Here is a 13,826-nt window from a genome sequence, read left to right as displayed (position 1 = left end):
AAGAGGAGCAGGGAGATGGAACAGCAGCGTGGTGAGCTGTGCCACGTGACACACAGATCCGCCCATCACCATGGTTCCTGAAATGCTTGGGGAGACTGGGTTTGTTGTGAAATCCAGGAAATAACATTTGAATTCTTCAGCCAAGTGGACTTGAAGTGAGGCCGTGGGGACCAGAGACCTCAAGTCCCCCAAGATGTCACAGCTATCCTGGGGAAGACACAGGAGTTCCCCAAGTCAAAGGAATTGGGAAATGCGTCCCCCACCCTGATTTTTTTGGTTTTTGTTTTGCCATTTATTGGGCCGCTCTCACGGCATATGGAGGTTCCCAGGCTAGGGGTCTAATCTGAGCTGTTGCCACCGGCCTACACCAGAGCCACAGCAACACGGGATCCGAGCTGAGTCTGCAACCTACACCATAGCTCACGGCAACGCCGGATCTTTAACCCACTGAGCAAGGCCTGGGATTGAACCCACAACCTCATGGTTCCTAGTCGGATTCGTTAACCACTGTGTCACGATGGGAACTCCCCCCACCCTGATTTTTAACTCAAGTGCAAGAACAGCAAGTCTTCTAGTTGATATGGGGGTTGAATAAACGAGTGAGGTTCATACAGCGCCAAGGGGCTGGAAGTAATAATAATGGCAGCCAATACCCATCAAGCACTCACTATGCGCCAGGCACTGGGCGAAGCATTTACATACATTAATTAATTCACTCCTCAAAACAGTTTTATGGCATTGGCACCATCATTAATCTCATTTTACAGATGAGAAAACCTGGGAAAAGATAGGTTAAGTAACCTGTCTCAAGTTGCACAGCTAATCAGGGGTGAGGCTAGGAGGCAGAGCCAGAACATCAAGCTCCAGAGTCCACATTTTCAGCCACTACTCTTATTGTCTTGAGCAGCATGATGGATGGATAACGAACGGTACAAATGAAAGCCTGAAGGTGAAGATCCAGCCTGGAGCCCTCATATCCCTGATTCCAGGTTCAGCATTTTTAGAAGCTCCAGTGAGCTCAGGGTCTACACCACTCCCTTGCCAGGCACTCATCTCTGGTCCATGTGAAATATCAAGTGCCAGGATGATGGCAACAGTGCCAACCTCAGCCAGATCTGTCACAGGCCAGCAGCTCTGAACCTACACGGTACCATCCCTCTTGCCTGGGCCATGTTCTCCTTTGAACACTTGGTCAACCAAGCCTGGCCCCCACCCTCTCCCAACAACCCTCCCCTGGCTCCATCCCACTGCTCAGATAATGCCACCATCTGGGGCCCATCTGCAGGGACCCTGCCTGCTTGTTAGAGATGGAGAATCTTCCATCTGCATCCCACAGGAGCATCCTGGGGCTCCATAAGTCCCATGATGGACAGGGCAACACCTGCCAATCAGAGATCAGGGCATAAAACACAATCCAGGGAGGACACAGGCTACACACTCAGGGATGCTCCAAAAAGTCAGTGCAAAGAAGAACCTCTGTGCTGTGGAAGGGGTATGAACTTTGGAATGATATGCAATGGAATTCTGAATTCACCCTCATTCGGTAGGGGCTTTGGAAAAGATGACTCAGCTCTCTGAGCTAGTTTTCTTATCCATGAGGTGGAGATAATATAAGATAGTCACCAGAACTCCTTGGTCATTTGTGTATCCCTTACACTTAGAAGAAGGCTTGGGAAGATGTTTGTGGAATGAATGAATGAATGCAGTCAGTATGATGGCCGTTGTGCCTTCTTTCTTGCTCACAGAGCCCCAGATCAGGTCAGACAATAGAGTCTGAGTCAGGGCAACCTTGTTCCCCTTTATGGTGATTGGTGAAGGGGTGGGCGTGTGACCCAGTTTCTAGCCAATGAGATATAAGCAAAAGTCAGTGGGGATTCTGGGAAAGGTTTCCACCCTGATAAAAGGAGGGGGTGGGTGTGAGGAGAGCACACTTCTCCTATAACTTTCTCCCTCTTCATGCTTTCCAGACTGCTTTGGGGGAGTAAAGTGTTCGGCGATGACAACCAGCCACCACCAGTGGAAACGTCACCATTATCTGAGGATGCCAAGAGAAGGAGAAGTGCATAGATCCTCTACAATACCTCTTGGCTGCCAAATCAACCCCAGGACCTCCCACCTTGGAATTTCTTGTTAATTACCATAAATGTCCATGAGATTCAAATCACTTCTAGTTTTGTGTGTAGAATTTTGCAGCTGTAAACATTCCCAGCTGATGCAGTGACCAGTGAGTAAACGAATGAATGAACGTGTCTCATTGCCTGAAAATAATTGTGCAAACGTTTGTCATTATCAACAATATTAATATAGTAACACTTCATTTATTTAGCGTTATCAGCAAAGGGCTTTTGCTCAGAAGGAAATTTTCAAGATAATTGAAGTTTACCCCCTTTAGGCACCAAAACATTGTTTTAACTCATTTTGATTTTATAGAATCATCTGAAATGTACCATACCCCCATCTCTCTATCCCCCCTCTCTCTCTCTCTCCACCCTCCCAACACCCATGCTCACACTCAAATACTCAGAGGATGCTGAGGAAAATTAATTAACTCTGGCTTGGATACTGTGCTCACTCATGAAATGCATTGCTGACAGGAGGGGCCACCCAGCACTGCCCTGGGGCTGGCAGAGATGGGGACTGGCAGAGATGGGGGGCTATCAGAGCTTGCTCTGATTTCTGGAGTCATCACCCATTCTTACAGCCACTGGCCGGCAGGCTGCCAGCTGTCACAGAGTGACACCTCTTGTGGCCCTCCCCAGATTGGACAGATCTCTCAGTTCTGGGCTGTGAAGCCAGATCACCCATTCACTAGACTTGGGTGCAAAGTGGATTTTTGCCAAGAGCCTTGACTGAGATCCTGCTGTAAGGGTATAGATCCCAGATGAGGATGGCCAGGCTCCCACCCTAAGGAAAGGATCATTCATTTGACAAATATTTACTGAGCACATACTAACTGAGGCAGTAGAGGCTAAGAATGCAAGCTTTGGAGCCAAAGACCTGAGTTCAAGTCCCAACTCTGTTTACTAATGGAGTGAGTCTGCACAGGTTACATCACCTGTCTGAGCTTCCGTAACCCTCATCTATATAATGGAACTAATAATAGTACCTTCCGCATGGGGATGATGCAAAGAATAAATAAGATATTATACTTAAAGCTCCTAGAACAGTGCCTTTTAATTTGCAGATTATCAACAAATGAGGCATTGTCATCATGTGCTGGGCTTTTTTCTGGGCACAGGGAAAGTGATTAATAAGAAGGCTTGGCCTCTGCCCCCAGGAAAGTAACGGTAAGTCAGGTAGACAAGATGTGTTCTAATGCATAGGAATAAGTGCTCATAAGAGAAGCCAGGAATAGGGAGGGGCTAGAAGCCCAAACAAGGGACTAGACCCCAGACTGGAAAAGCCAGAGGAGGCTTCCCAGAGATCCAAGCTGGGACTCAAAACTTAGAGGGTATCTTAATTTCCTAGGGCTGCCCTAACAAGTTATAACAAACTGAGTGGCTTACAACAGCAGGTATGTATCTTCTTCAAGTTCTGGAGACCAGAAGTCCAAAATCAAGGTGTCTGTCAGCAGAGCTTCACTCCCTCCGAAGGTTCTAGGAGACAATCCATGCTTTGCCTTTTGCATGCTGGTCGCTGTTGGCACTCTTATGACACATCCCTGCAATCTCTGCCTCCATCTTCATGAAGCCTTCTCCTCTCCTCTGTGTATATATGTCTTCTCCTCTTCTGACTCTTCTAAGGACACCTGTCTTGGATGTGGAGTCTACCTGAGCAATCCAGGATGATCTCCATTCAAAAACCTTAACTTGATTACATCTGCAAAGACCTTTTTTCCAAATAAGGTCATGGTCACAAGTTCTCGGGGTTACGATGCAGACATATCTTTTTAGGAGCTACCATTCAACCCGCCACAGTTTCACAAGGAGGAGCAAGACATAGCCCCAGATGACAGAGCCCTCCACGGGCAATGTTCAGTTTGGAAACAACCCTTCACGGACAATGTCATGTGAGATGGGATTCGGGGTGAGAGAGAAAACAGCCTGGCCTGGCATAGAGAGCCAACCTATAGACAACCAGCCTGAAGTTCCCCAGAGACAGTACTGGGTGCTGTTGCCAAAATCAGGGAACCCCCCCACACACATTGGACTGGTCATAAGAGGTAGGGTTGGGGGGACTTCAACTTGGGAGGCACATGAACACCCAAGGGATTTCTTTGAACACTGGTTTAGAGTTGCAGGCTAATTCTAGACTCCTCCTCGCCTTCTTCTGAATCTGAATGCTAGTTCTGGCTACCTCCTTGGCGTAGTCAGATGTCTAGATCATGCCATAGGAGCCTGGTGGCCCTGACCTCTCCTGTCTCAGGCAGCTCTCCTCAGCATCCACCAGGCACCATCCATGGGTATCACCATCCCAAACTGTTTTATCCAGCCACCCCTACCAATTCTTTGCAAATGAGCACATGCCCGCATTCAGTACTGCACAAATATTTTACATGCATTGTAAAACGTAATTTAAATTAAGATGAAAAATGATATGTTAAAGAAAAATATTGTAAAGTATTTAATTGTATCGTATTTACAATGGTTCAGAGCATTTTTGCTCTCACCCAAAATTTTCATGAGAGCTATCCATGTGATTGAAAACATTTCTTTTTTAAAAAGCCAAGCTTTATGATACAGCGACTCAAAGGTCTAGTTCCTAATTCAGATTATTTTGATACTTGATTTTAATTGCTGTTATGGCTGGGGAAGAGAAAAAGATACCGTGGAAAAGATGCATTGATCCAAATGGGAAAACAGCGATGCCGGCTGTGCTTACTAAATCCTCACAGTTATTTTTCATTCCCATCCACCAATTATGCAAAGTTTTTTGTTGAAATTCAGCAAGCAAATTTCCATCTTCCCTGATGTCAATCAGTGGTTCTTGCAAACTAATCAAAAGGTGTTACATTTTTATATTTTTAGCAAGCAGGTTCTGAAACACTTTGTCTGAAAGATTTTTCCTAACAGGTTAAAAAATTCTGTTTCCAAGTTTTTGAAGTTTACATACATAGGAGTTGCTACAGGTAATGTGGGTACATTATTTTCTATCACAAAAATCACAAAACAATGGCAATATTTCCAAAAGTTTGTTTTTAAAATGCCCTCTCAATATAGCACTTGTTCCTTTCAGAAGTAATTTCTCTTTTAGTCATTGTTTACATATCAAACGTACCCTGGAGGGTCAGAGAAAGTGTGTGTATGTGTGTGTGTGTGTGCGCGCGTGTGCGTGTGTGTGCATGTGTGTGTGTGTGTGTTTCTTTTAAAATATCAGTTTCCATAACCTGACCCCCTTGCTGTACAGTGGGAAAATAAAATAAATAAATAAATAAATAAATAATAAAATAAAATATCTGTTTCCTAAATGCAATCTGGTATCCAGAACTGGAGTCTAGAACAGAAACAAAGGAAATTAGTGGGAAAAGTAGTGAAATCCTAATAGAGTCTGCAGCTTTCTAGTAATGCCCCGATATTAATTTCTTAGTTTGGACAGATGCAAATTATTTATGTAAGAAATTACATTAAGTAGCATATGCATGCCGTGGTATATGGAATGACTCGCCAACAGGTATCTGCTGTAGAGCACAGGGAACTCTACCCAATATTCTGTGATAATCTATAGGGGAAAAGAATCTGAAAAAGAATGCATGTGTGTATATATACATAACTGAATCACTTTGTTGTACAGCAGAATTATCACAACATTGTAAATCAGCTCTACTACTCAATAAAATGTTACAAAGGAGAGGAAGAAGTTATATTATGGGAAAATGAGAAAACAGTACACAGGAACTTTCGCACTGTCTTTGAAGCACTTTAAATATAAAATTATTTCAAAACTAAACATTTAAAAAAATTGGTTGTATAGCATACTATTGACAGCCAGTTGTCATTATAAAAAATAGCTAGCAAGGTTGCAATATTTCTCCTTTGTAAAAAAAGAATTTGCATAACTCATCTTTCAGTCTCCCACATCATTAAAATATTTTGCCACAAGACAGCCTTCAAACCACTATATCTCGTTACAAAATAATCAAACCTCTATATCCTCATTGCAAAATACTGTAAGAATTCTATTATGTATTAAAGGTCTTAATTTTATAATATAAACCATATCAATGGCATCTTGCATCTATCCTCAACTTCTATCCTCAACTTCTTTGCCTCAACAGCTCATTTTTGAGTGAATTTCTTTTTTTATCCCAGGCTAGGGGACCAGTGGAGCTACTGCTGCCGGCCTACACCACAGCCACAGCAATGCAGGATCTGAGCTGCATCTTCGACCTACACCACAGCTCACGGCAATGCCAGATCCTTAACCCACTGAGCAAGGCTAGGGATTGAACCCACAACCTCATGGTTCCTAGTTGGATTTGCTTCTGCAGCACCATGACGGAACTCCATGAGTGAATTACATGTTTGAAGTCATCTCTATAGACCTTGACCTGAAATCCTTCATGTATTGCAGTTTAAGCATCCATTCTATCTCTATTTATGCTGTTTTTTCATAAAGCATTTTTTTTATTGAATAAATCGATGGTTCTTGAAACTATCTCTTCTCCGGAACACCTCATAAAAAAGTAATTCTATGTGTATTTCATTACTGAAACCTAAATCTGGCACTACCATAAGCTGAGACATGTCAGAAACATCTGTACTTTCATCCAATTGTAGAATAAAGCTCCCACACTGAATAATTTGCTCTAGTACTTGTTACATCACGTCTTCAGCAGCACTCTCTTTGCATCTTCCAACCACATTTGCTGACAAAGGGATGCATTTTTGTTTGTCCGTGAATTGTTTTCTGTTGGATTATTTCACCCATTTTGCCTGAGGAAAGAAGTACATACATTTTCTTGATAGTATGTGGCTTTTTAACTTTCACTATTAAGTAAGAAAATCTCAAAAGAGCCATCTAAATATTTGTCACAAAGTATCAGAACTTAGATAAAAACCAGAGGGAGTATTACATAACTTTAGACATCACTGAAAAAAAAACTTACAGGTTTGTGTTTGTGACTTTCTTTGTTGTTTTTTTTTAAAGGCTATTATTGTATCAGCAAGGGTAGAATGGGTTATGCTACCATAACAAACATCCCCAGTATCTGTCGCTAAAAGCAATACAGGTTTATTGCATGTCACAGGTACATCACAGGTCAGCTATGGCTCTGAGTCACAGTGTCCTCATTCTAGGACCCAGGCTGACCAAGTAGCTTTTGTCCAGAACATTCCCAGCCCTTATATCAAGAAGAAAAGATATTGCGATGAATGACACACTAGCTCTTAAACCTTCTGCCTGAAAGTGATATCTGTCTCTCCTGCTCACATTTCAATGGCCAAAAAAAGTCACACGATGGAATTTAACCCCAAACCAGGCCAGGAAGTCAATTCCATCATGTGTTTGGGGAGAGAATCAGAAGTATCTGGTGCACACACCAGTGACATCCACACCTGCTGACTGCAGACACTTCTAACACATCTCTCAAGATTTATCATTATTGGTCATATGTAGAAATCCACACAGCATAGTCTTCTTGAACTTTTCCTCCTTTTTGTCTAAATTTCTTGTTGGGTCTAATTAAATTATCATCTTTAACCCATTTGGAGTAGAAGTATCAGCCTTCCCATTTTCTAACTGCTTGCTTGTGCTCGTACTCATTCCTATTATCTTTAATTCATGGTATATTTGCAGAAAGTCCTAAAGCCATGTGACCATTTTGTGAGGGTTGCTTTAGTTAAAATTGAATTATCTTGTAAAAAGGCATGTACAAAAATGTTCTTAGCAGCACTGCTTACTATATCCAAGCACAAAGCACCCAAAATGTCCATTAACAGGAGAATGGACATAGGCAGGCAATGGAATGTTATATGCAGTGAGGATGAATGAACTGCACCAACAACGCGACAAGAAGGAGCCTCACAAATGTAACACTGAATGAAAGAAGTAATTCAAATACACACTTTCATTTGAGTTCAAAAACATGCAAAACGAAGATGTGGTGCTAAAAATCAGGTTGGTGCTACCAAGGGGCAGGATTTCACTAGAAGGAGGCATAAAAGCGGCCTCTAGAGCACTGGCAATTTTATGTTTCATAATCTGTGTGCTGGTTATATGAATGTGTATACTTCTTAGAAATCCATTGCCCTGTAGCCATATAATCTGTGCACTTTCTCTGTATATAAATTATACCTTAATTAGAAATTCACTTAAAATCAAGCTGATGGCATAATCCATAGATCCCTTAACTAGCCTCATATAAACTGAAAATATATAGCCAGAAGTGACAAATGAGGGAAGGCACCACCATTAACCCTGTTGCCTTCTGGAGCTCCACTCTTCCCTCAGCGTACCTCGGCCCCTCCATGCCCCATACCCTATTATAAGACCCTAGTGTCAATCTATATATTAATTATTTGTAAAGATGAACTTGGTTCTCATATTTAAATAGATACCCTGATGTAAATTGCAATTAGAATCTTTTCTTCCTACTTCCAAAATATCATCTTGAACCTTCTCTCCCCCCCACCCCCCAACAGCTGGTTCTTGGGTCTAAGCCCATGTCAAGGCCATGGACAGGTCCTACAGAGCCAGGTGCTAGCAGGCATGCACTTGCCCCACGCTGCCCCTGCCCAATCAGCATGTATTCGCTACCCCCTACCAAACAATTATGTCAGAGGCCTGTGCAGAGATGCTCTGATGATTTTAAATATGTGGAAAACACTGGGTTTAATAATGCAAAACTAGGGGTTCTCATTAAAACACACACTCTGTTAGATCTCTGGTATCCCATCGATCATTAAATAAATGCTCTGGTGAAGCAAATATCCTGCACACTAGAGCATATATACAAGGATTATCAATTTTAAAGAAATCAGAGTAACATGAAATACACTTTGCTCCAATAAGAGTCTAACCAGGGGATGGAGAGGAGACTGTATTTTGTATGATTTGGAAGACGCTTTGGAGACTAGTAATGTTTTAAAACACACAATTCACAAAAAATTGAGTTAGCACTTGAACTCATATCTTTCTAGCCCCAAAGCTCGTGTTCCCTTTCTATATTATTCTGGGTGTTTTTTTTTTTTTTTTAGTAATAAAACTGTTAAAAAATGAGAAATGCAAAGGAATGCAAAGAAGGAGGCTGATATGGTTCCTATTTCAGTTTGGGACACCAAGTCTCAGACACAAAGTTTGGGTGCAAGGAGTTTACTTGAGAAGTGAGCCCAGTGAGAAAGTGGGAACACAAGAAGAAAAGAATACTAATAAAGATGTGGCTATGAGTGGGTTACTGCTTTGAGCAACTGGGCTCAATATCTCTAAGGATCCTTCGTGAGGCTATAGACCAGACCTCAGAATTTTCCCATCAGTTGGCCAAGGAAGCTGAGATGTGTCTATTGTGGTAGGCTGAATAGTGCCCCCTCAATGACATCCATCCTAATCTCCAGAACCTGAATATGTTACCTTATATGGCAAAAGGAACTTTGCAGATGTAAGTAAGTTAAGGGTCTTGACATGGATAGATAATTCTGGATTATCTTGGAGAACCCAATACAATCACAAATATTTTTATGAGAGGGTCAGAGAGATAGATTGGAAGATATAATATTCCTGACTTTGAAGATGGAGGAAGGGGCCATGAGCCAAGGAAATCAGATTCTAGACAATAGAAAAAGCAACAAAACAGATCCTCCCCCGGAGTCTTAAGAAGAAATACAGTTCTACCAACACCTTGGTTTTAGCCCTTAAGACCCATTTCAGATTTTTGACCTCTAGAATGGTAAAATAATGAATTTGTGCTGTTTTAAACCATTAAGTTTGTGGTAATGTGTTATGGCAGCAAAACATATATTTAATTGGTTTAATTGGTTTCCAATCCACCAACTCTCATCCTCCATTGATTGAAGATTGCAAAGCCCATTCCCACAGCCAGAGAGCATTTTCAGACAGAAAAACATGGGAAATTATCCGGAACTATGTGCAAGTGATCAAGTGGCCAACTTGGGTGTGAGTTTCCTGGCAGCAATGGCACAAAGAGAAAAGATTGGGTCTCTCTCATAAAACATTCTTCATAACTTCTGTCTATCAGTGAATTCCCTTTTGTTGGCCATGCCCAGGGCATGCAGAAATTCCTGGGCCAGAGCTCAAACCGTACCACAACTGCAGCCTGAGCCACAGCAGTGACAATGCTGGATCTTTAACCCACTGTGCCATCAGGGAAGTCCTATCAGTGAATTCTTAAAGCAATTGATCACACAGGACTTTCTAGAGAGAATATTTTTTTGACAATGCTTTCAATAACAGTTTAAAATGTGTAGGAATTATTTTGAGATGTCGGCCCTATATAAAAGTAAAAGGAAGTATATTCAAACCTAGTTTAGAGAAATGATCTTTGTGGCTAGTGAGTTATATGTCTCTTTCCCAAAGGTAAAGATTATTTTATGTTCATAAATAAATGTCAGTGACCCTTTTTGGGGGGGAGGGCCACACCCGCAGCATATGGAAGTTCCCAGGCTAGGGGTTGAAACAGAGCTGCAGCTGCTGGCCTATACCACAGCCACAGCAACACCAGATCTGAGCCATGTCTGCAGCCTATACCACAGCTCACAGCAATGCTGGATCCTTAACCCACCGAGCAAGGCCAGCGATCAAACTGCATTCCCACGAATATTGGTTGGGTTCTTAACCTGCTGAGCCACAACAGGAACTCCCATCAGTGACCCTCTTATCCTCTCTCTTTCTCAGATAGCAATTGTTTCTCTGATTTGAGGCAGAAGCTAGATAAAGAGAGCTAGTTTTTTCAAGATGGAGCTCTCAGTGAGACCCAGGACAGCACATGCTCTGGCATCTAGGGAAGGATACCCTTGAACTGCTGGTGGGCACTCTGTCATAGAAGCTGTCTGGCCTGCCTTCCCTCCCAAAGGGGGCCCTATAACCAACAGTGTTGGGTTGCAAAAAAATAGAAAATGAAGAAGGTATTAAAAGGAAATAGAGGTTTTAAGGGACTCAAAGACAGAAAACAAAGTTCACCCAAGCTTTACAGAAGCAGGAGAGCAGAAAGACAACGCTGCTTCTCCTTCCATCTCCTTTCCAGTTCACATGGCTCTCTCCACTCTCAGAGAGATGAGAGTCTGCTCTGTTCCCTTCTCTAGTCCTGGCTCTACACCATGAAATTCCACTCACCACTAACTGGTCCAAGATTTCCAGTTCTCTGAGTCCAGATTTCAAATTCTCATTAAGGAAATGTGGCCCAGATCACTGGGGGAAAACCTGCAAGGTGCAAGTCAGTAGAAGCCAAAGGAGACCCCCCTTTGTGTCAGAGTGGGGTAACCTAGGGCAAACAGGCCAAAGGAAGGAGGAGCTTATGAGGGTTAAGGACCAGACAATGTGCTTTACTACCCACATGGAACAGGCATCAGGCACACAGGATTGGAAATCTCTCCCAAAATGCAGCTTTGGCTCTGCTCAAGGACCCAAAGGAGGGTTTGCAAAGGCTCCAGCAATCCCCACCCCACCTCCAGCAATATTTCCCACCTTCTAGTCCTCCCTGTAGGGGTACCCTTACCATGTGACTTTGCAGCTCCCTCCATCAAGAAGTGGACTCTATTTTCTCACTCCTTGAATAAGGGTGGCCTTGTGATTTTCTGTGACCAATAGAATGCAACAGAGGGGAAAGTGCATTTCTCCCTCTTCCCCTCCCTCTCTTCCTACCCCTTCCTCCTCCCCGCTTCCCCTCTCCCCAGTTTTCCATAATCCTGCCCTGTGAACAAGCCTGCTAGAAGGATGTGAGGGACACATTGAAAGAGCCCCCATTTGAACCAGGTTCTCCAACCAAGGCCAATCTAGACCAGCCAGGTGAACAAAGATGGATAAAAGCCAAAGCCAACCAAGCCTGGCCCAGATCAGAAGAACTATCCACTTGACCTGTAAACACATGAGCAATAAGGAATGTGTGTTGCTTTAAACAAAGCTTTGAGATATTTGCTATGCAGCAATAACTAACTGATATAAGGAATTCAGGACTTGGGTTGCCAAACTGGTCCAGGAAAATGTGACTAGGAAGAAATCTATCAGTTTGGCTCCAGTGGACAACATCTGCCTCCAAGTAGTTACTCCTCTTCCAAAGCTGCCCTACGCACTAGCCAAGCCACAGGAGCTGCCAACATCCCCATATAAAAGAATCTACTAGCCTGTGCATGGGCTATTTGCAACTGCCCTTTTGGTCAATAGAGACTTTTGGGGGAGTTCCTGTTGTGGCTCAGCAGTAATGAATCTGGCTAGTATCCATGAGAACGCAAGTTCGATCCCTGGCCTCACTCAGTGGGTTAAGTATTATATGGTTGCCATGTCTTATAGGAATTGCAATGTGTAAGTATGATAACGTGCAGACAGAGTACTACACAGCCACGGACCTGAAGGAACACTGGTACAGATGGGCAGAGAAACTTTTGCTCAGACAAAGCTGATCTCCCACATTGCTGTGACTGTGGCATAGGCCAGAAACTACAGCCCTGATTCAACTCCTGGCCTGGGAACCTCCATATGCAACAGGTGCAGCCATGAAAAAAAAGAGAGAGAGAAAGAGAGGGAGAGAGAGAAACTTTTGCTCAGACAAAGCTGATGTCCTCAGCAGTGGTAAGACTAGCAAACAAGAGTAGCCAAATTTTAAAACCATGATCAGAGAGGGAGAAATATAGGTCTTGTTTCCTCCAGGAGGTCAGAAGTCTGGGTCACCTAAATGCCAAATCAAATCAGAGTCCAGTAAGCATGAAGAGGACTAAGATACCAGCCCGGATTATGCCTGCCTGTGGACCGAGGTCTGATCTCTTGAGAGATTATTTCTCCTTGTTCTGATTCTCAAGTATTTGAATCCAGGACACCTAAACATTAAATATCAGACTAGAGCTAGGGCTATATGGGCACAGAATTTTGCCACTTATAAATGCATTTGGGAAATTTGGGGTTTTTTTCCCCCCAAGAACAAGTGATTCTGAGAAAAGCTCCAACCCCAAAAGGGTATGAATCCCAATGGCAAGAGAGAATGCTGGATGTAATATTGCCCATCTGTACCAGTGTTCCTTCAGGTCTGCGGCTGTGCAGTACTCTGTCTACACGTTATCAGACTTACACATCGCAATTCCTATAAGACATGGCAACCATATAATAGGATCCACTATTACTATGGCTCTTTATCCCTTATAAGGAATATCTGGTTGTGACTTAAACATATCTATTTTTATTGTATCTAACTTCTCTGTACACTATTGTAATACATATATATAAGGCTGTTGTATGATGCAGTATTTTGATATGGTAGCTCTGCTACTTAAATAAAATAATAAAAAATCTAGCTTAGTATAGCTAAAAATGATTATGTATATATGTAACTGTGGCTGTATTACTGCAATTATATTACAATATCTATATGTTACTATATCCACATAGCTGATTCTGTTATTGTGTGCAGGACTCTAATTGTATTACAATAGCTATGTGTTACTGTATTTACCCTGTTGTATCTAGATGTTACCACATTTATTACTGAAGTCATGCTTTACTGCAACTAAAAGTTACTATGAATTTGCATTTACTCTAGTAATAAAATAATAATAGCTACCATTTGTTAAGTACCTTCTATGTGGGAGACTCCCCTCTGCTGTGTGGTTTCTGTATAATAATTCACTAAATCTTGCAACAGCCCTCCACGGCAGATACTCATTTTACAGATGAGAAAACTGAGGTACAAGTCAGTTAAGTCACTTGTCCAAGGTCATACAACCAGTAAG

At 42.5% G+C, this 13,826-nt stretch overlaps 1 long non-coding RNA gene across 2 annotated transcripts in view; it reads right to left on the bottom strand.

Annotated features, from left to right (window-relative positions):
- Positions 1–13,826, bottom strand: part of LOC102167570 (uncharacterized) — a 238,898-nt gene that overhangs the window by 24,426 nt on the left and 200,646 nt on the right. Inside the window, exons 5-6 of one of the 2 annotated variants that reach the window (XR_002344972.2) lie at positions 6,669–6,872; positions 2,280–3,748 (exon numbers count right to left, since the gene is read on the bottom strand). The exons of the other annotated variant lie outside the window; for it this stretch is intronic. This is a non-coding gene — a long non-coding RNA (uncharacterized LOC102167570). Of the gene's footprint in view, positions 1–2,279; positions 3,749–6,668; positions 6,873–13,826 lie in introns of those variants that run through there. 2 annotated transcript variants of the gene reach the window in all.

The sequence above is a fragment of the Sus scrofa genome, chromosome 6, assembly GCF_054392235.1.
Source record: "Sus scrofa isolate SSC_HxYL_T2T_F1_AM1 chromosome 6, Sscrofa_HxYL_maternal_Yorkshire_Landrace_v2.0, whole genome shotgun sequence".
NCBI lineage: Eukaryota > Metazoa > Chordata > Mammalia > Artiodactyla > Suidae > Sus > Sus scrofa.
The sequence above is the reverse complement of the archived record's forward strand: the minus strand, read 5'-3'. Positions and strand labels throughout refer to the sequence as shown.